The sequence below is a fragment of the Choloepus didactylus genome, chromosome 9, assembly GCF_015220235.1.
Source record: "Choloepus didactylus isolate mChoDid1 chromosome 9, mChoDid1.pri, whole genome shotgun sequence".
Taxonomy (NCBI): Eukaryota; Metazoa; Chordata; class Mammalia; order Pilosa; family Megalonychidae; genus Choloepus; species Choloepus didactylus.
In genome coordinates, this window is record NC_051315.1 from 32315510 (window position 1) to 32339336 (window position 23827).

The window sequence follows — 23827 nt, forward strand, 5'->3', positions numbered from 1 at the left end:
CAAGGGCTGATGTGACAGATGACACATTCTTGGAAATCAAATAAAAGCAATAGGGAAATACCCATTGTTGCCTGGTGAAGGGCTAATCACATGGACACAGCTGGAACCAATGTAGATCATTCATTAATAAAATTGTATTGTAGTAGCCACTTTTTGATGCATTTCAATGGCTGCTGTAGTCAAATCCCTGAATTCCTTTGTTCAATGTTAGCAAGATTGTTTTAATAGGAAATATGAGAAGATTTAGGACAAGGGGGAAAAAAAACAGTTCTCATGCTAAAAATTAGAATAGCTCAAAAGCTAAATGTCACTTTACCTTGCAATCTTCTTACAGTATCAGCAGCTTAAAATATGCAGCGTAAACCTGAAAAGGGGAACTCATATGGTAGTATGGATAAAAAGTGAGCAGTGTGAGATGCCACAGAAAACATGAAATACTGTGAAAGTATTCTACAGAATGATAATATAAGAAGGGGGAGGATTAAAACATATCAAAAATTGGGGGCTGGGAATCAAACAACTGAATGAACATACACCCCCTTTCATGCAAAAATTTCTAGTGAGTTTTTGAGACTAAAGTCTGCACCATATACTTGAAGATTACGCATATCTTTGACCATATAAACTTAGAAATCACTATTTGTTATCACATCCTACCACAATTGATTACAAACAAGATATTCAACTACCCGGGGGTTATGTTTGAAATCAATGCTGATATTCAACTAAAATAAGCTAAAATAAAATGTTATTTAAAATTATAAACTTGGAATTTAATGTAATGAAATAAAATCCCAGTTAAAATAATAAAATTCGTTTGCATCCAGTTTTGCTGTTATCCCTTAATGAATTAATATTTCCATGTTTCTACAAATGTAATGATTAAGTTAATATATCATAATTCCTTGAAAATAGTATAATATCAAACTATAAAGCTATAATAACTCTGATGTGTCCTGAGTTAAACAAAACTATAGAATTTATTGCCTACAAAAGTGAAAAATTCAGTATCGTTTACCAAGAAATTGCTCAAACATTATAGCTTTCAAATATTGCACCTATGCCTCTGCATGTAGTTAGAATAAACAAGTAAATAAGAAAGTTCATGCTGCAATTCCTACATCACTGAAAGATATATTCCTACTGCAGAAAAGATAAAGATTTAATTGAAAGCAAAAATTATATCACTGCAGAAAATGTATTTAAAGTCAATGAATAGTATTTAATATACAATAAACATTATTCAATATCCTGAACGTACAGCATGAAAGAGTTTTTTATCTGAATTATCTTAATTGTCAATTCTAATATTATCAGACCTTGGCACAGGAGATTCAAGAAAGATAGTCATGGACTGAACTGGCCCTAATAATTTAATTATTAAAATTTAACAGGAACCCCAACCAGATTCACTTTAGCAAGTCTGCAGAAAAAAGTCAGTTAAATACAAGTTTAAAAAGAGCATGGCGAGAATGGGGAATCATATTATTTATTAAATTTGCATTATACACACAAAACAAAGTGAGTATTTGTTTTGTTAAAGCAATGAGCCAATATGTTGCTGAACCTGTCCCGAGTATGAGAGAAAATAACAGGTGAGTTTATTTAGTGCATATTTCTGATATATCTGTTTTACAAATGCTTTTAAGAATTTTAAAACAGTTTCTAAATGAAAAATAAACTCTCAAGGAAAAAAATTATTAGATTGCACAATTCATCTTAATATATCTATAATAGATATATTTCCCAGTATACATGGCATGTAAAAATGTTCCATATTAATAATTCTAACACGAACCATGTTTACTATCTTTTCAGTCACATTTGTTACACTGTTACAAAAATACACTAGTCTTTCCTCCCAAAGTTATTTTCTTATATTCAAAAATCATGGATAATTTCTAAAATCAAATTCAGTCAAAATAGCAATCTCCTCCTAAAAAGAGCATATTCTGCCTATTTAACTATTCTTATTCTGATAACAAAAGCAGTAATTTTTAAAATAGATAACTTGAAAGTAAACCATTGGATTTCGCCTAATACAACATATTACATTTTGAGGAACATTCTATGAAATTTCATAGAATGCTTGCTCATAGTGAAAATCTAGCCTCCTGCACAAATCGTCTCCATTTAAAAACCATAATATCACATTTTCACATCCCTTCTAATAGCACATCACTAACTATAATTTAATGAGAATCGGGAAATTTAAAAATATGTCTGTATTTTACCCGGCATTTTGATTTGAAAAGAGAAAAGCTTTTAAAAGGACATCCTTTTACTTAATGGAACTTTACTTTCTTCTCTAACAACACTCACCAAACTATTTAAAAAGGAGTGTTCAATTTATGAAAGACATGAATGGACCTAAGCTTTAGACAAAAATAGAAAACAATGGCAGACTTTTTGGTGCCAACAAGAGATATCTTGGCATAAAAAATCCACATAAATGCAGCAAATATTACTCAAAAGTTTCAGCTCAAAAAATAAGCTGTAAGGCACACAAGAGTCTAACCAATTAAAAATACTATGTCAACATGACCAAAGTTAGCAATGTTCAGAGGGCTTTTTGAAAAGTTGTGGCAAAAATGAAACTGTGAAGGAAATCTCTAAGAGAGCTGGAAAAGGTGAATTTACCACAAGCTTCTGCCATTGTTTCCTACATGTGGAAGTTGAGAGGAGAATGATGTTTCTATTTAAGAAAAAAAAATATTTTTTCATGATGGTGGTCTGCGTGAAAAATGAGGAACGCTAGAGGGAAAAGAATTGGTCTAAGTAGGAAGGCTGCTTGCCTTCCTTCAGAGATGCTGTGAGGTAGGCCCTCTGTCTTATGAAAACCACTGCCAGAACCAAGCTACACAAAACATTTTGGCTGCCAGCCTATAACAGTGCCAGGCTGTTTTTTATTTTTGTGCTAGACTCCCTCAATTGAGACAGTGTGGGATTGTCACTTTGATGCACATAGAGAACAAAGAATAATATAGTAAGGGGGGGGGGCTTGCCCCTTTATAGTCAGGTTAGCATTTTTGTTTTCTCTGACAGGTCTTGAAAAGACCCAAGAAGCAAAAGTTATGCTGAAGAATGCATCAATTGCCTAAAGAAATTAGCATGAGTACAATATTGTCGACTTTAAAAGCTATGTGAAACATTAACATTTTAAAAAAAATCAAACTTATAAGGGGCCCAAGTCACTTAGTTACGTGTTTAAGAGGAGCGAGACCAAGAAACACATGATTCACAATCACACAATCTTATCTGAAATCAGATAGTATGAAGGAAGGCCATAAAAACTGGCAATAAAAGAACTAATGTAAGTATTATAATTATACTTCTCATATTCGTAGGTAACCATGTCATCTGCTATTCTTACCTTGATTTCTCCAAAATGAAATAATTTGATTAAAAGATTATGACATTAGAATCTGAATATTTTATGCCTTCACAGGGAAAGAAGTGATACATGAACAAAAATGTTTAAAGCATTAAGCTACAAATCATCTAGAAAGTTGCCACAGACACAAACAGGAAAACCAACTCCTCTATGCTATTCAATTCTGTACTAGAAGCAAAGCTAACACAGATGAGAAAGCCAAGGGTGTGCTGTCGCAAGCTTCAACTAAACATACTACCTGAATCTGGTGACTAACAACACCAATAAGCCATCAGCTTCTAGAGGTATGACCTTTTTCTCTCTAACAGACAATATAAGTTGAAGTAGAGGTCCATTTTCTACAAAACAAATGAAAAGAAAGAACGAACTGTGACAAGCCCAGATCCCATGCTGACATATTTTACACCAAGCTCAGCATCATCTAGAAGCAGTATGCTTCTCCCTGCCAATCAGGAGGGGAAAAAAAAGTTGTGAAACTAATACAGCATTGATGAATAGCACCAAAGGTCTACCAGTTCTTTCCTTCTGCGCATCTCCACTGAATCAGCTGTTAAAAAAAAGACCAAAGGCTGTTACAGAACTAGCAAGAACTAAAGCATTTGCCTCAGATGTTACACATGGAGGCATGGAGCATTTATCACCTGAGCCTATCTAATTTCCAACAAAATGATCCCCTGCCCAGTTCTGTTCATGGCCACAGAATCTGATAGCAAGTCACGGTCAGTGCTGGGAAAAGCAGTGGAGGATTGAGGATGTGGGGAGGCAACTGAGTGAGAACAGTGGCCCAACTTCAAACAATATATATACTTCTCTTATTATTCAAATTAGTACCCCTGGGCAACACATTAGGATGACAAAAGCTCTGGTAAAGGTTTCAGGTGCAATGATTTACTTTGAGGGTTAAGGGTAAGTCTGTCATATAATTAAAGAATGAATTATTTTGCTCCTCACTGTTTTCCTTTTCCATTTTCTTTTCTTTCCTCTAGGATATGCTGCTGATGCTATTACTGCATGGGGTCCTGATAGTGGTAGGCAAGGCATTCATGTGTTGCCAAAGTGGTCCAGAGAATGATGTCTGGCTGGCTTTAGTTCAACAAGGAATATGAGGCAAAACCAGGAAGCAAAAAGAATGAAAGGTGTAGAAGAAGCCAGGCAACAGACTGTTTTTTTTCTGTTTGTTAGTGGTGCAGATGAAACAGGAAAACCTGGAAAAAGCAGCCAAGCTGACTCAATTACAAAGAAAGATTAAAGGAGTTAAGTGTGTATAAATTGGCTGACAACCAAGGAACAATATGAGAGCTGTCCACAACTCTCCGAAGTATACACATAAGAAGAGTGGGGAATTTTTATCTACTATAGCATTGTGAATATATGAAATAATAATGAGATAAAATAAAAATAAAGAGATCTGACTTCAAGCAGCAGGGAAGGTAATCTGGTAAAGATTAAGAAAGGCTGCATCCTTCTCTTTGGAAATATTTATCATCTTACTGACCCATACTGCATAAACAGTAGCTGATAGGAAATGACCACATACTGCCAGAGGACTGAACCTGGCAGAGAAATGAAAATGTATTCTCATTAGCTTACCTGATGATCCAGATACACTGGAGTCTCTCTTTGCGAATGTCCAATCCACACAGTGCAGAGATACCTGCAAGATCACAAAGGACTCAGCTAAGTCATTATCATCAAAATAAACCTAGCCTGAATTCTGAATCCTGACCAAGGCCTTTAGAAATATGAATCTGGTCAAAAGTCAGCTTGAATGATCTAGACTGGTTCTTGTATATTTCAAGATGGGAGAAGGTCCTAATTAATAGGAGTTTTTTTTAGTCCATTTCTCAAATCAATTATAACTTATCCTTTAACCTTGATCCATGGATGGCCTTCAAGGGTTATGCACTTCTGAATGATATATGTAAAATTTGTGGATTTATGTGAATGAAAAGAAGGTCAACAACAGTTTGTCAGATTCTGAAAAAGGTCCGTAACCCAAAGAAATGTCAAGAACCTCTGCTAATGATCCCCTGAAATCTCAGAGATAGCTTGGAATGCATACAGATAATCAGTCCAGCTTTGGGGTTTTCACCCCAGGGAAACAGATAGACCCTTGCAGATTAGGGTAAATACCATAAATACTGTAAGAGTTCTGCTTTCCAGGAGAGCATTATATCAGGCTTAAGCTGTCACTTAACTCACACAGCCCTGTGTTCTCTGCAAGTCATGCACAGCAAAGAGAACTAAGATGCCACCATATGCACAAAGGTAGATGGCATGACTTTTCCGGTTCTGCATTTAAGTCAGAATTCTCAGGTATATCAACACTGGTAAGTCAGAACTAATATAGTAACTTACCCAGAAAGGATCCAATATGGAAAAAGGAACAGCCATCAAAGCAATAAGAAATATGGCTGCCAAACAGTTTATATAGCTCAAAATTGCAGGATTAGCTAAATACATCCCTTACAAGAATTACTTTAAACAGTTATCACACAGAGTAAACTATATCAGAAAGTAACCAGGTTGGAAAACCTTCCAGGCACCAATTGTGAACAAGATGGGAAAGCATTCACAGCCATAAAGAAGATCCTAATACAGTGTGTCACATGAAAAAAAAAAAAAAAAAAAGAAGAGAAAGCCTGAAAAAGACATAAATCAGGTAAGAGAACGGAAAAATACCTTTTGAGACTGTTTCAAATATTGATCATGTCATATATTCTCTCAAAAATTAATTTATTTATACCTTTACCTACCGAGAATCTACCAGGGGCACTGCACATGGTGCTTGGAATTCTGCAGTGAACAAGACAAACAAAGCAGGGAGACAAATAAGAATATCAACAGAATCATTTCAATTTGTGATAAATGATATGAAAGAAACAAACAAGATGATGTGACCAAAGCATGGCCCATATCTACGGAGTACAGCACAGAGATGTTCACCACAATTCTCAAAGTTAGTCAGGGTCATAGAGAATTGAGATGGGAAAGTACTGTAGGGACAGCTAGTCATATCTCTCCATTTCAGAGATGGGACAAAGACAGCCCTTCTGCAAGACAAAGTACCACAACCTCATTATCCTAACATTTCAATAACACACACCTAGACTAAGTTATGATTTTATGATACACACTTTGCCTCTGGAAGATAAACCTGACAAAAAGTAACTGGACAACATTTCTGTATCTTTTTAAGACCTGACAGGCTACTGTGCACTTAGCATCCTATGACAAAAAAAAACCTACTAGCCCAATTTTTATAAATTCCATTCAATTAAAAGAATTTTGTTTTTTGCTTCTGCAGACAAATCTGATCAATTTCTGATGTTAAAAAAAAGGGGGGGTGCATGGTAGCCAGCTTCCAAGAAGGCCCTCAATAATCCTTACTTCCTGGAATTCATGCCTTTTGTAGTCTCCTCCCTCACTGGTTTAGGGTTGGTCTGAAGGATCAATAGAATATAGCAGAAGTCATGACATGTGACTTTTGAGCTAATGTCCTAAAAGACACTGCAGTGTCCAAATTGCTCTCTTGGAACACTCATTCAGGGGGAGCATGCTGCCACATTGCAAGGAACTGAGGCCTCTTGCCAACAGCCAGCATCAATTTGACAGCCACATGAATAAGCCATCTTGGAAGCAAATCCTGCAGCCTAGTCAAACTTTCAGATGACTGCAGGCCTGGCTGACCTCTTGACTATAATCTCATGAGAGACCAAGAGCCAGAACCACCCAGCTTACACTCCAACCCCTTTCAGCATACCTGCTAACCTCCTATATTATAGGAGCTGGAATGCTAAAGACTACATTTCCCTGGTACCTTTGCATCATGCCTTCCACATGGGACCTAGGTTCTACCAACCAGAGAAATCCAAACAAGACTCAGAAAGCAAAAGTAAACCATCAAGGTGACATCCGTGTTCTTCTGAGACAGCCAGGGTAGACATTCTACAAAATGATCCCTAATAGAACGTGGCAGTGGAGTTTCTGCTAGAATAGTAAAGAGGTTCAAGTAGGTGTTTTCTCTTGGCTTGCTATTAGCAATCAAGCTTAGTTCCTTGGCACTCTGGCAGCTCAGTAGCTTATAGCATATTCTTTCTTCATGCTTAAACTGTTAGGTGTCTGCAACTTAAATTAACTGTTGCCTGCAAATAAGAACTCTGACCAATATACTTACTTTGTCATATGCAAATTCTCCTAGCTCATAAGATAAATTGACCCTCTTCTTTTCCATTACTAATCCCTCTACCTATGCACAGAATCCTATTCATTTCTGCCTTTCCTAGAAACCTGTTTCATCAGTTTTTTCCATTCCTCTACCTTTAGTCTTTTCCTCTCCACTGGCTCCTTCTTCATCAACAACACACTTCCTTCAACCCTACTGTGATGGTTAAGTTCATATGTCAGCTTCCAGGTTATGGGGTCCAGTTGTTTGGTTAAGCAAGCATTGACCTGACTGTTACTGTGAGGATATTTCATGGACATAAATAATCAATAAGTTGATTAAATCTATGACTGATTATTTCTATAATCATCTGAAGACACTGCCTTCAACAATGAGAGACCACTTATCCAATCAGTTGAAGGCTTTAAAAGAAGTAATGATTTCAGCAGTTAGAAGAGAGAGAATGTTATCTCTACTTCAGCCAGCCAGCTTCTCCTAGGGAATTCATCAAACACCCAGCTTACAGCCTGTCCTACAGAATTTGGACTTGCCCATCACCATAGTTGCAGGAGACAATTCTTATAAAAATTCTTATAAAATTCTTATAACAATTCTTATAAAAATCCCATTTCATATATATATATCCCATTTCATATATATATATCTCCTGTAGGTTGTTCCCCTAGGGAACCCTGACTAAACACCTATCAACTATCCCTATCAAGCTACATAAAATAGTAATATAGACTCACTGTCTTCACTTCCACTTCCATTCCAGTGCTCAAATCACCACCACTTTCTTTACCAATCATTCTATTGAAACAGCCATTGTTGACGTTAACAATGACCAAATAATTATCTATTCTCATTCTACTAGACTCTGGCATTTGGCACTCTACTTACTTGCCTCCTAGAAACACTTTTTCAGGGCACTACCTAATCACGTTTCTCTAACCTCTGAATTTTCTCTATTTTACCCCTGGCTCCCTCCTCCAGGAATTCCCTAAGGCTTTATCCTTAGGAATATAATGGCATTAATCTGCATCTGACTTCAGAATTGCAATTACCATCTACATATTAATTGATCACTCTCAAATTCAAATGTCTGCCCTACCTCTCTTTTCATACTACAAACTTGTCATTTCTATCTACCTGCTAGATGCACCTAACTTTAGCAATAGTTGCAAAGCATTCATAAAACCCTACCTGACTTACAGGACAAACATAAAAGTAGTGTATGCTCTACAACTATATTGTCTAATACCGTAGCCAATAGTCGCATGTTCCTGTGCAGCACCTGAAATGCAGCTAGCCCAAGTTGAGATGTGGATGTGCTGTAAGTATAAAATACACGGTGGACTTTCACGATGTAGTACAAAAATAAGAATGTAAACTATCTCAATAATTTTATATTGATTACATGTTGAAATAATAGTTTGAATATATTGGGTTAAATAAGCTATATTATTAAAGTTAATTTTACTCATTTCTCTTTAATTTTTTATTGTGGCTACTACAAAATATTAAATTATATGGTTTGCATTATAATTCTATTGAACAGTGTTACTCTACACCAAAAAGATCACCATGAAATTATAGGGGAAAAAAAAAAAGCACACACTATTCTCAACCAAGGGTAGGAAAAATAACTGTTTTGTTTCATTTTTATGCCCTAGTCAGAAGTTGTTATTTTTATAAAATATATTTTTATCTTGATAGCTTGTGGACTCGTTCTTACTATTTAAAAGAGAAGGCTATGTCCTAGGATCAAGCACTATATAGGAACATATACACACATAAAGGGGTTCTTGATGATAAAAGGAATAGGGACTTCCAGCCCCAGTGAAAGAATTTAGCATCCCACCTTCACACATCATAACCACCCCTACCCTCTGCATCTGGCTATTCACCACCAGAGACACAACAAATGTGCCTACAGAGGCCGTTTCAAATGCTAGAGAATGCTTTTCAAATACTCTGTATCTGAGAATCTAAGTGCCTAAAAAGCACTCACTTTGACAGATATCAGCCCTTAAAAAAAATAAAAACTATAAAGAAGATTCTACATGCCATCAAGATAGAAGCATTTTTCAAAAATATTATCAACCCCACCCCCCCAAAAAAAAGCAAACTCTGCTTGGAAGTCAGATTCCAAAAGAGCAGTGATGTGAAACAGTTGCTAAAACATACTTCTCCAAAGCTAAAAATCCAACTCTTAAATTATTTTCTTAACACTTGCAAACCATAATACCTATATTGCCAACTCAATATGGCAGCCTTGAGGTCTTCTCTTTTTGGGAATGTGACATGACATCTGTCATCTCACTGACTGGCCAGGGGGTGGCCCATTCAAGACGCCAGCCTTCCAGAGAGAGACGAGTCAGGCTACTTTGGTCAGACGCAGCAAGCCCTTTTCCTTAAACTTCTCACAAGTTAGAACTTTTCACAAAATCTACAAGAAATGGCTTATTCTCGTTAATTTACTTTGAGTTGCCATCATTCGTTGTCTTCATTTTTAATTCAGTGATAGTTTTAGCCAAATGAAATGAGGTACAGTCAGTTTTCTCAATCTGTCTCCACTCTACTCTTCACCTTCTGGGACCTAATTCATGTGATCCTTTAACACCTATTTATTTCACACCAAACTAGATATCTCCCTAAAGCCTACCAATCTAGCCTCCAGGCATATTTCTTAAATAAAAGCACTAGATCTTTGTAAAACTAAAATTTGCATACTAAAGGAACAAATCAACTATCAAAAGGCCTAGTAGTAAACAGTGGTTGCTCACCTCTAAGCAGAGTTTAAAATTCATTTCAATTTATTATTTTTTTAGAAATAGCTATTGACTTTCCCTTTGCAAAATACTGTGTTTAATGGCCTAGTTAAATTGGAGGTGATAGTGTGAGGCAAGTGTTTTAAACTGGTAAATTCCAAACCTTTTAATAAAAGTACATCAGTCAGAAGTTTTAATAAGACTCAGCAGGACAGAGAAGAATTAATAGTCTGTAGATATCAAAAGAGGGTGATAGGCAACAATAACCTTAATCATTTGCATAGAGTTTTGTAATTTCATTGCTTAAAGGTTAATGAAATTATGCGGTATTTTGCCCACTCTTACCCAATAAATGATTTCATGTCTCGGTTTGTATATACTTACTAACTGAATTATATAGCAGAAGAAATGACTCCTTTTACCAATTAATCTACATTTTTACTTACATGCTCCTGGCTGCACAGCTATCGTTATCTGTTCTAATTAATAACCGGGTACCCTAAAACGAAAATACATGGTTTCCAACAGCATCTCAGAAAAAGGAACAAACTCATAATCAGAATTCTAAAAGCACAGTAAGTTGCTAAAGTGCATACTTTTGTAAACATTAGCTAGATTCCTTTATTTACTTTTATATTTCAGGTCCACCATTGCTAAATACATAGCTGCTTCTGCCAAACATCAACATAAAATCCACTCTAGAGATTGATGAGGGCATTCAAGAGCACTAGGACCGTGAAACTGGAAGGAGAATTGCAAATAATAGAAATAGAACAAAATAAAATAATAGAATAATTCTAGGCTGGAGCAATTGTTCTAAAATATCCAAGGGCAAAAACAAACACACTTCTGTGGCTTGCTTCTCTGAGCATCCATCCAGGAGTTATTCTAAGCCAGCCACTGCCCTTAGTACCAGTTCTAATGGAAAACTGGAAAAAACTCCATTAGAATCACCTGGAGGGCTTAACACACACATACACACAACACACACAAATCTCTGAGGTCCCACAACCAGAGATTCTGGTTCCATCAGTAATTGTTGGAAGCTCCCCAGGGGATTCCTATGCCCAGCTAGGGCTGAGAAACAGTGCTACAGAGCACTGTTTACAAAGCCTACTTCCTGGAAAAACAGCCCCAACAGCAAGAGGATTACCACCTGGAAACTTAGAAATACAAAATCTCAGATCCCATCCTAGAACTCCTACACCGGAAATCTGGGGAGGGACCCAGTAATCTATGCTTCTTTTTTTTTAATGCTTTATTTATCAAAAAAATTAAAAAAAACTTTTTTCAAAGAAAACAAACATTTTGTAGAAACCAGGCACACAGGAGTTCAAAAGCCCAGGGCTCAGAGACCAAGGCATGATGCCAAGAAGTTTGTCCTGTCCTGAAATAGGAGTGAGTGAAAAGTCTCTCTTGCACAGAGGGAAAAACAAGTGTTAGAGAATAATAGAAAACAGAGCTAAAATGGCTAAATGGGTCCAGATTATAATTCAGAGTAAAAAGAGCTTAACTTTAGCATAGTGCAAGTATAAAACCATAGAATGTTTTTGATAAATGATAGTAGAAAAGCAAAGTTAAAATCAAATCATAGATCCTTATCCTAGATAAAAGAAAATCAACCTAGGATCATACTGAAAAAAGAAAACAAAAACAAAAAAAAAACAGGCAGGGAAAAAGGTCATTTCTATTACTCAAAGTGTTAAATATGATCCACTCTTTAGTATTTCCTTGGGCTATTGGTATTCATTACACAGTATTTTCAATCTTTCACTAATCCCAACCAATGTTGACTGATCCCATTAAGCTAGGCACCAAGGATAAAAAGATAAATAAGATACCAACCCAGGGCACATGAAGCAGGTTTATGTAAGAAAGCAGACTGTCAAATGTTTTATGTAATATTAATGTGAAGTTATTAGGAATTTCAAAGGCCACTATAGACAAACCAATTCTTAAGCATGACTTTTGTAAAATTCCTGAAAATCAATGAGGTACAAGCTAGACAAAATGGCCAGTATATAACATATAGGAGTACTTTGTCTAGGCAACATTATAATCATCAGCCCATAAGTGGAGCATCTCCAGTTCTATTATATTTAATCTCAGATATCGTTAAGAAAGGCAGGCTCACATAAAGTCTAGAAACAAGCTTTTTAACATTCACATGATTCATTTCCTTTTCCACTAAAGAACTAATGAATAACTATGCTTAGAAAGCCACTGGAAGATTCTACCTATGTATTAATCAGGGAAAATGTGAGGTACAATGGGTTAACTGAATTCATTAGCATCTAAGGTTTCTAACTCTGTCAATGATAGTTCCATGCTGTGTATTATCTTTTTTAGTTCTACTATAATCTGACAGTTCTATAATGCCCATTTGTCTCAAAGAACCAGTTTAAGGGAACATGTATGCTTCAATGATGAGGCACTAGAGTTATTTTTTTCTCAGAATAAAATATGAACTGAATGTGTTAACATTATGAGGAATGGCTGTATTTTGCAAACTAAATATATTTAAGAATATACATTAGAATAAATGTAAAATGATAAATCAATATAAAATAAATATAAGAACAGTGTATCTTTAGTGAAGCTGTTTATTAATAACTTACACAAATAGAATCAAAGAACCAAATCCCTGAGTTAGAAAAGATTTGAAAGGTCACTTAGTAAAACACAAGCTTTTATCCCACATGGTATCCAGGCCACATAGAGTGTTAAAAGTAAAACAATGGTATAAAAATACTTTGAGTAATGAATTTCATTTGCCCCATATATGCAATTCACATACACTCCTAAATTCAATCATTTATCATCTCATCTTTAACAATATAAACTGTATGTGACAATGCGGTAGGACTAAAAGGTTGGTACTTGAGAGTGGTTCAATTTCAGTAAACGTGGTTGGCATAAAATCATCTTTTAAAATATTCAGACCAAGCCAACCAGGTCTCCACAGGTACTTGGATCTATAAGCATTAAAGAAATTGTTTAGATTTATCAGAGCTATAACTGCTGTCAAGAAACAAAAAAAGTTAGGAACGTTGATCAAACAGGTTGCCTCAAGTATCATGTTAATGTTTTTCACTAACACTGTCCTAAAAGTTAACAAAGTAATCCAAAGGTTTCTCCTTATTTCTATATTTAAATCATCATAGGTTTGATCAAGACTGCAAATCCCTTTGGGCTCAGGGGTCCCATCAAAATGACTTTTAGAAACATTAAAAATTGAACAGGCATAAACAACTCCAACAGTGCAGAGCTCAAGACAGCATCTTTGTGTTTCATATGCAACAACAATGAGGATGTTTGCAAGGGAATATAGCAACTAATTACTGTCTTTTGCTTGAGGGCAGGTGTGCTGATCTCTATGGGTGTCTCTGCTGCCTTGCTCTGCCTAACACATTGCCTCTTGAAGACATTTATTGGAACGACTCACTACAGCACTGCAAAACATGTGATAGAATACTAAATTGTTGGGTGCTCCAGAAGAAATATAAAGTGACTTCTTTTGAATGTTACCGCTAAGGGAAAGTAACAGTTGTGGAGGCTTTATAGGGTTTGTAAAAGAATAGTATAAGACAGTATAAAAAGTAAATAATATATAATTATATCTATCAGTCACACACATTAAACTAGGTTACTAATGTGGTCTTGGTCATTACAGAAAGTCTCCTAAGGAAACTACTGCTAGTCTTTAACTGGGAAACAAAGGGAAAAAAAAACTAAATAAATAATAATCTTAAATTGGACCATCTTTTTTTCAGTCTTGAAAGCATGCTGGTCAGTGCTGGATATACCATATTATAAGCACCAAAAAAAGATCTGAGAAATTATCCATGATAGGGAGACATACTATTCACATGCAATGCTGATCCCAAACAAATGCAGGGTTTTCTGTCCGACGCACATAACAGCCAATCAATCCATGACACCGGGGTTTCAAACAAAGAAAAAGTTCATTGCTACACATGAAGCAGAAGATCAGATAACCTATGAGCCCAAAATCTTTCTCCCTGAACTGTAGTAACTCTGATAGTTTCATAATATCAAAAGATGGACAGGTTTTAGGATAATGAGCACAACGGCTCAAGATGACAAGGTTAAAGATGATCTAATTATTGAGCATGCAAAGATTGAGTATATGCTTAGTCACAGAACCTATGTAAGAAAATAATGGCCTTAATATGATGATGGGCATGATTTTCAGTATATAATAAGGTTATAGGTCACTTATAGTCTAAAGTTTAAGCTACTGCACATGTCAGGCAGGCCAATTTTAGTTAGATTCAGCTTCATCTAGCAATATTGTTTCGGAATTGGGGTGGTTTAGTTCCGGGCTGATTCAAAGCCTTTCATTAATAAATGTTAGGGGCTGTCTTTAGTGATTATAAGACTCTAAAGTTGAAAAGCAGGATTACAAGTGGGGGTCAGTCATAAGGTTTCTACAATCACAGGAGAAAGGCTATACAGTTTTACAATCATTGTCAGAGGTCAAGGCAGCTGGATTACAATTCAGGAATTTCAGCTATTTCCCTCTGGCTATTCTAATATACTAGAAAGCAAAAAGAAATATCTATATAATTATTCCATAATCATAATCATCTGTTAATTCCTAACTTCTTGGTTATAATGTCACATAACGGATTAATATTTCTTATGATCTTCCTCGGAAAGAAGTATGCTTAATGGTTGAGAGACACACTGACAACAGACAACATTCCCTGGGACATACATGAACTTGGACAAGAAACTTAACTTCTCTGTGTTTCAATTTCCTAATTTAATGATGCTCAAGACCCACCTCATCAAGGGTGTTTCTTTTGAATGAAGCAATGTCCTTTTTAGCATAGGGGTTGGCAAATAGGAATTGTTCAGTAAATGGTAATAAGCATTATGAAAATTTCCTAAAGACATTTTTCTCCTGTTCTTAGTAGAGTACTTGGCCAATCAAAAAGCATCTTGAAAAGTAAAGATTCATCAATTGGTATACTGGTTAGAAAATATGTTATATGGTTATATGTTATATGGTGCAACTTTTTAAATATAAATATATGGCCTGGCTTTTGAGGACTCAATCAGTAAACAAATACACAAACAAAAGGAGAAGGCAAAGGGAATTCCTAAGTTGACAGCAAAGGAAAATCCTAGGAAGATAAAAGTCTTAAAGAATGAGATTGATCAAGAATGGCGGTCTCCAGGAAGACTGTCTTCAAGAAAAAATTCAAACAAATAAATTATCTGATATGATTCACTTTATGAAAAATTATAATAAGAGGCTCTTAGAATTCTGATCTGGGAAGAATTAACAAGAGGGAAAAGAAACTAGGCATATTAAAAAACAAGACATTACTAACTATGGAAAACAAAATGTGTGAAATAACTTTTCATTAGAGTTCATTGCAATTGCTCAGTATGAGTAATATCTGCAAAGAATAATAATACAAACATTAAAAATAAGTTAGCCAAAAGTTTTAATTTAATTATACTGGAAATATGAAGAGAAGAGGTGGCAGTATAAAAGTGAAAAATACTCACATACCATAATATAAAGTCAACAATGTCAAAAATTAATGAATCAAAAGATAGCAATGTGTGTATACGTTATTTAGAAAAATGCCAGAAGAAAAAGATAAAAGGGTTGGAAATGGTTGCCACTAGACAATGGACCAGAAAGAGTGGAGAAGGGTGGGGCAAGAAACCACTATATTTTCTAATAGGCCTTATAGAACTATAGAATGTTAGACCAGATGAATGTATTACTTTGACAAAATAAGAATTAATTTAAAAAAAAAAGAATCATGCATGAGCATGTTTTCAACAGTACTTTCTTAGAATAGAAAAAGCAGAAACAACCTAAATGATCCACTATAGATGACTGGTTAAATAAAACATACCTAGAAAGCAGTTAAATGACTATACAGTCATTTAAAGTGATATTGCAGAAAAATATTTAATGACATGGAGAAATGTTCCTACTATAAAATGAAAAATTAAAGGTCAAAAAAGGACTAAAGGAACAAATGGAAAAAACAAATATGAAAATGATAATGGTAATTTTCTCTAGAGAATTTTCCCTTTTTTTCCCTCTGCCCTTCACTGATTTTCCAAATTTTCTACAGTAAATAATAACTTTGTAAACAGAAAAAGAGTAATTAAAAATTTAAACCCAACTCATCACTCATGGCCCTATTTAAATAGTGTCACTTCATGAAGCCTTCCCTGATAACAATTAATCTCTCCCTCTCCACTGTATTTTGTATATACCACACTAGAATACTAAGTGTGACCTGCTTTGTAACACAGGCCATTGTTTATGTCTGCTCTTACACCGGACTTAACCTGCTGAAGAAAAGACCACGTCTAAATCACCGTAAACGAATGGGATACGCCTGGGCTTCTGAAGACAATCTCTCAAAAACAAGAAATTCTAAAAATGGCTTGAACATTATTTAAAACAATAAAAAAGATTATTGACTGACTAGTATCAAAGAGGAAAATAATCATATAAAATACAAGTTCTCAGGTCGATGGCACTCATCAGATTTCTCTTTATTCAGACCCATCTCACATGTATGGTCTCACAAAGTACTTCTGAAACACTTTTTCTTGCTACAGTGAATTTAATGTTTACATACAGATCTTTAAGATTTCTTAACAAATCCACACTTATCTCTCTAAAATACTAGTTTCTTGAGGATCTGGTTAGGAAACTATCAGTTGCCCAAGATTTTACTATAAAGAAAAAACTAAAATTGGGATTATTTGTCTTTATGTGAGTTTAGGGTTTCAAATTAAGTAAAAATGTAAATGTTTGGTGTAGCAAATACCACTTTCATAATGTTCAACTTTTATTTAGAACTAGTTTCAAAATGACAATTAAGTGAAGCAGCACAAATTCTAGAAAGAGAACTTTTCTCGGCAAACCAGAACACTCCACTCATTCTAGTAGGCAAAGGATTCTAAACTCTGCTATATAAAGGAGTGTAAATGCCCAGTATTTTTACCAAAAAAGTCATAAAAGGATTCTAATATTTCATCTTGGTGGGGCTAGTTTCTCCATGAGATCAGCTGCTACTTTTCATTATTATTTTACAATAGACCATGTATGAGTAAGAGAACTCACGAAGAACAGAATGTTATGAAGTAAAGGGCTATTTTATCCACCCTTATTCTCACATCCCCAGAGGACATAAGGACAAGACAAATGATTCTTTAAAGGGCTAAGTTAAACTTCCTATTGAGTGACATCTATATGCAGAAAGCAAAGAATTCAATTCTAAAAACAATAATAGAATCATTTAGACTTTTATTTCTCAAATGTTTCTTATCAACTTTCACAAACAAATAAGCAAAGAAGTAGTAAGTTTAGCTACAAAAGGAAGCTCTGCTTTACAAAGACTATGCCAATAGTTGACTTTATATATTAATTTACATGTGATATACAGATGTGAGTTATCACAGAGAGGAGACAAAGGCAGAAAACCTCACAATCAAAAATGGTATGAATACTACCAATTAAACTTTATTTAAGCATCTTGGGGAAATTTTAAAACTAAAACATATAGCTCATTTTTACCAAAATTCAATTTACCATCAATTTTTCAAGAACATATCTCCTACATTAAAAAATGCACTCTCATATAAGAATTCTAGAAAATGCAAACCAATCTATAATACAGAATGCAGATCAGCATTTGCCTGAAGACCAGACATGGGGCTTTGACTTGAACTTTCTGGGGTGATAAAAATGTTCTGAATCTTAAGTGTGGTTGTGGTTACACAGCTGTACAGTTTTGTCAAAACTCTTCATACTACACACTTACAATAGGTTCAGTTTATTTTAAGTGAATTATACCTCAATAAAACTGATTTTTAAAAGTACACTCATAAGAGTTGATCATGGCTGACAATTATTCCAGTTTCCTAAGGAATTTTATTGTAAAGTTATGTGTTTCTGACACACAAGGTTTAAGACACTATGAGTAAAAACCAGCTGTGTGATAGCATTAGTTTACAGTCATCTCTCACAGTGCGCTCTTACTGCGCTCAATGCACTACCACCCACACTATACTTACCACATATTACCTCATATTGTCAATTAGTCTTTTCTCCTGAATTAGTCTCTAAGGCAAAAAGTGTGCCATATATTTATCAGCAACCTCCAAGAGGTAGCTCAATTCCTTTCATAAACCAAAGAGTTTCTACATTGATTACACCATGAAATACTTCGGACAGGTAATTATCATTTCTCTCTTAATACTAAAAAAAGCAACAGGTTTGAAAAAATATATGTAACAGCTTTCTTGATTTCTCATACTGAACAACATCATCTTAAAAAAATTAATATAGAACTATTATTCCACATTTGAAAAAGTAAAATCCCTTAACAGGTATTAAATAGCCAATATGAACTGATAAATTGAGCTACTGTTCAGTTTTTTGTAAGTGGAAATATTACAATTTCGTTTCTTCCCATTGTGACAGTGTTTCCATTGGAACTGATTACCAATAGTGATTTTTTCTGAAATGATGACCAATAATGTACCTATTTTTAAAAATAGCATGGCATATTATCTCATACAGCAGAAATTGGTTTAAAATAACTTGCTTCATAAATCTTAACAAAAAGCACTTAAACGGTTTACAAATTTATTATTTTAAAAATTAATTACATAAGAAAAGTTCTTTCCAAAATAAAGTCCAGATCTTGTGTGTGTAGTTTAACATGGAAATGAAATGCAATGGCTCTCCTGTGCATCTAGCCAAAAGGTTTCACTTTTTCTTTAAAAATTTATGTCAGGTCCCTTGAAAAGTATCTTTCTCCAAGAGAAGTTTATAGTTTGTGCTTTTATGAGAAATTCAACAAGATTCACATATTAAGGAGCAGTTTCTTATTGTCAAAATCTTAAATTTTACAATGACAGCTTCATTTTTACAATGATAGTTTCAAAAGATTATGCTCCCAGTGCCAATAAAGGAAGTTATACACCAAGCAGCTACTGTTCACCAATAAGTGACGACTCTAGGATTTTACCATATTATACACAATTGATTTCTTCATTCAATCTCCTGACATCTATTGCTTTTTTCTGCCAACACTGAAAAAAAAGACACATGCTTAAAGGCCTTCCAAAAGGAAAAAAAAAATGTATTAAGACTTTACCAATGTAATAGTTTTCACTCTTTTCAAAATGGATAATACCACATTAAATATTGAGTGAGTTTACTTTAGATCTCTGGCTTCAAAAGCAAAAATTGAAATCTAACGTCAGGCTCTATTATCACTGTTCTCCTCAGTACTTCCATGAAGAAGTCACCCCAAATTCTTGGCAATGGTATTTTTAAAGTCTGACTCAGAGTGGGAACATTTAGGAAACAATCACAATTTATAGGAGGAAGAGGTAAAAGAACCTTGAAGTCAGCAACATGATTTGAAACTTGAGGAATGGCATGTTCTTAAAACTCTTTGTAATTGTGGGTATTGAAAGGATCTAGGAAAGAGAAGCCAGGAAGCATAAGTTTAGGAAAAGGTATCATCTGGCAAGGTGATTGGGGACAAAAGACACTAAATATCACAGAAAGATTTTAGGACAGGATATTAAAATGATCTTGATAACAGATTTTTATCAAAGTTGAAATTAGCTTCAAAGGAATCAAATCCACATTTTTTTAGGATGTATATCTTACAGGTGAAGCACTGTGATAGGTTACTGAATCCAATGGACTTACAATCTCAGTGAGAAGGTCCACTGGACACAGGAGACAGGATGTTATGTAGTCAAGAGTGATAAATGAATAGCTGGCAGCATCAAGTGAAAGAAAAAAATTATGATGGATTGAGATATCTTTAGCCATAATAACTTGGGACAATGAAACAGCTATTAAACAGTGTAATAAATAGAAGCACATTTTGCAAGGAAGATAAAAAACTTCATTTTGGATGAGAATTTTGAAATGTTATTAGTATCTGGTAAACAGTTGATGCTCAGAGTCAATGCCAGACTGCCAATCTAAAAATCAATGGAACAGAGCTAAAGGTTAAAGGTGAGGAATTAGATGAGATCACTCAGCAAATAAAGCTCAGGAACATGGACTGAAAGCAGGACTTTAGAAAAACTCTTAATTTAAAGGATAGGTAGATAAAAAGAAAAAGACAGCAAGACAGCAAATAGACTAAAAGAAATCAGAAAATCAACAGCTCTGTTACTCCATTCTCTACTCCAGAAACAAACTAAAAAAAAAAAAACCAAAAGAGCAAAAATAATGAATACTTCATCATCAATGAAACAAAGACAGAGCCACAACCACAAACCACAAACTATTAAAAAAAAAAAAAAATCTGACAAACTATGATATCTGTTATCAAAATGAGAAGAAATGCTGAGAGCCAAACCACACGCCCTTGGATCTTAGGAAAGACAAAGATTTCTCTAAAATTAAAATGGTCCTAATGCACATTCAAGGAAACCCTCTAATAAGAGTGACAATATTTAGGCATCAACCTAATTTTCTCTAGCTAGTCATGTCTACACCACAGAAGAACAGAGGAAAAACCAACAAGATGTTTTTATAGTCAATGACTTGGCTTCCTAGCTCAGAGAGACTGCCAGGCAGAGTCAAAGAGAAGAGAAGCAGCAGTCACCAGACCACTTACTACACAGACTTCTATGACTCACAGAGCCTCAAGGTCACAGTGACCTTCAGAGTACTGCAAACTGAAGTGAGAGGTGTCATCAGGGCAAAGAAAATACATTGGGTGAGGGAGTGTTTGAGCAAACAAACCCAAATGGTAGTGCAGACTTATCTTATTTATCCCCTTTCCCTAACACTCAGTACACACATCTGACCTCATACTTGTTCAGCAAATACCTGTCAGCATAGAATTGACCTCATTCAAAAATGAGTAAGAACCATAAAGGAATCAGCAAAGACCTTATACAGAATGGAGGATAGGGTGGGAGGACATAAGCAAATGACAGACGAAGAAAAGAAATTGTTCTATGAAACAGAATAACTCAGATAAAAAATTTTCTACAGTCTTAAAGAACTTACAGGGAATATGAGCAACTTCATGGAAATAAGGCCTAAATTAAAATATAAAATATCTAGAAAATATCAGAACTAAAGCAAATGGGAACACTAAAGAAAAAACGAGATTAAAAAAAAAAATCACATAGATGAAAGCCACAATCAAAGCAACAAAAAACAGAATGCTCAGTACTGAAGCACAGGGAAATAGGGACAGGCTTGAAAAATATCATACAAAATGAAATGGAAAAAATATTTATACAAGAGATGAGATAATAAACATATCCAGCTAATGCATACTTGATATTCTTGGGGGAAAACAACAACAACAACAACTGGAACAGGAGGGAAGAAAGTATATCCAGATATAAGAGAAGAAAATTTTTTCTTGGTTAAAATAAAGGAAATACTTTTTTTAAAAAATACTCCACAAACAGTGGACTCAAAACAATTAAAACTGATGTATTGTTTTGGAGGTTATAGAAGTTAAGAGAGAGAGAGATAAACATGAATTCTCTGGGCATTCAGGCAGGAAAATCATGGCTTGCCTTAGACTCTTCTATAGCAGTAGTCACCATTATCCGGAGATGGTAGGGCAATGTCTTCAAAGGTCTAAGGAAACGAGAGAGAGCTGCCCCTGCCACCACCAACATAGAGACCTTGTACTAAGTCCCATTTTTAGTGCTCAAATATCCCTACCTGAAGCTGAAGCAGCTGCCCTGGGTGCACAAGCCGTTGGCTATGATGGTGCATGCTCTGGTGGTGGTGTCTTACTTCCTCATCACCAGAGGAATAATTTATGATGTTATTGTTGAATCTCCAAGTATTGGCTCGATGACTGATGAACATGGGCATCAGAGGCCAGTAGCCTTCCTAGCCTACAGAGTAAATGGACAACGTGTTATGGAAGGACTTGCATCCAGCCTCCTGTTTACAATGGGAGGTTTAGGATTCATAATGCTGGACCAATACAATGCACCAAACATTCCAAAACTCAATAGATTTCTTCTGCTGTTCATTGAATTTCTCTGTGTTCTACTGAGTTTTTTTAATGGCTAGAGTATTCATGAGAATGAAACTACCAGACTATCTGCTGGGTTAGAGTACCTTTTGAGAAAAAATCAATGGATACTGGATTTGCTCCTGTTAATGAAACTTTAAAGGCTGTAACAATCCTCTAATATGAATTGTGGAAAAAGATGAAAAGCAGCAAGAGGAAGAACAATCTAGTGAAAACAGGAAGTTTATTAAAGCTTAGACTAGAATTTATTCTTGGTAAACTCAGAGAGACAATATTATCACAGTATTTTTTCCTGCTGACCTATGCTAGCATACCAACAATGTGAAGTGGCATTTTCTTTTTAGTTTTTTATTTCTACAAGGAAATATACTCCATTTCTACAATTATAATATTGAATAAAGTGATTTTTTTTTTTACAACTCCCTTAACATTTTTTTTGGAGATGGCATTTCTGATTTTCAGAAATTAATGTAAAATCAGGAAGCAAGATCCTGTAACCTGAGAAGTCTGGACAACTGATTAGCTTTCCCTGTGGTGCTCTGCCTTTAAACACAGTGAGTGATAGTACATTATTTCAGATATGAATATAAGACTGTTTCCTGAATAATAAGATGCATGACTGGAGCATAAATAAATAATATTTCTAATAAAAAAAAGTTCTAAGGGAAAGATATGAAACCAAATTATGTGATACACAGCCAAATTGTCCATAAAGCATCAAAGCAACCTATAAACACTTTTAAGCATTCGATTCCTCAAGAAATACAGAACCCATGAGATCTTAGGTGAAAAAAAAATCATATAGATGGATGGATGGATGGATGGATGGATGGATGGATAGACAGATGGAGAGGGAGAGGGAAAAAGTGAGTGAGGCACAGAGGTAAGAAGGGAAAAATATAGCTGTAGAGACAGATACTGCTCCCAAAACTATCTGATAACCAAATTCAGTCAGCTAAGAAATGAATAAAAATAAAGAAACAAAGAATGGAGATACGGAGATGTGTGTTAGTAAAATTTATTTTTGCAGGATGGAGACAGAATGGGTTCTTTTTCTGCTGAATAAGTGAGACTTCACAGAGAATGCATATTCACAGGATATGATTAAAATACAAGCCTGCTTTACTATCACCTCCCATCAAGTACAAAGGGGTGGAGAATAAAAAGATACAACATATTCTAATGAGAAGAAAACGGGAGAATTGTTCCTACAGCCTACAGGTATCCTACAAAAACTGAGCCCTTCCCTTTTGGTCTTCCAGACATGGGGCTGCAGTCAGTGGATCTCAGAAGCTATACCAGAAGTGGTGTGTCCGGTAGCTCCAGAATGCCATGGGGGATGGCCACTGGACTCTGCTTTTATGGCACCAACTGGATTTAGTACTGACTCTTTTTTAGAGTGACCAGGCATTCTAGGTTTGCTGCTCAGGCACAA

General features: G+C 35.1%; 1 protein-coding gene across 12 annotated transcripts in view; it reads right to left on the minus strand.

Annotated features, from left to right (window-relative positions):
• Nucleotides 1-23827, minus strand: part of GTDC1 (glycosyltransferase like domain containing 1) — a 387636-nt gene that overhangs the window by 272544 nt on the left and 91265 nt on the right. For 7 of the 12 annotated variants that reach the window (XR_005218687.1, XR_005218686.1, XM_037848607.1 and 4 more), the window contains exons 1-2: nucleotides 22071-22245; nucleotides 4985-5048 (exon numbers count right to left, since the gene is read on the minus strand). The gene's annotated coding sequence lies outside the window, so the exon portion shown is untranslated. Of the gene's footprint in view, nucleotides 1-4984; nucleotides 5049-22070; nucleotides 22246-23827 lie in introns of those variants that run through there. The other 5 variants (XM_037848609.1, XM_037848608.1, XM_037848606.1 and 2 more) reach the window with 1 other exon arrangement.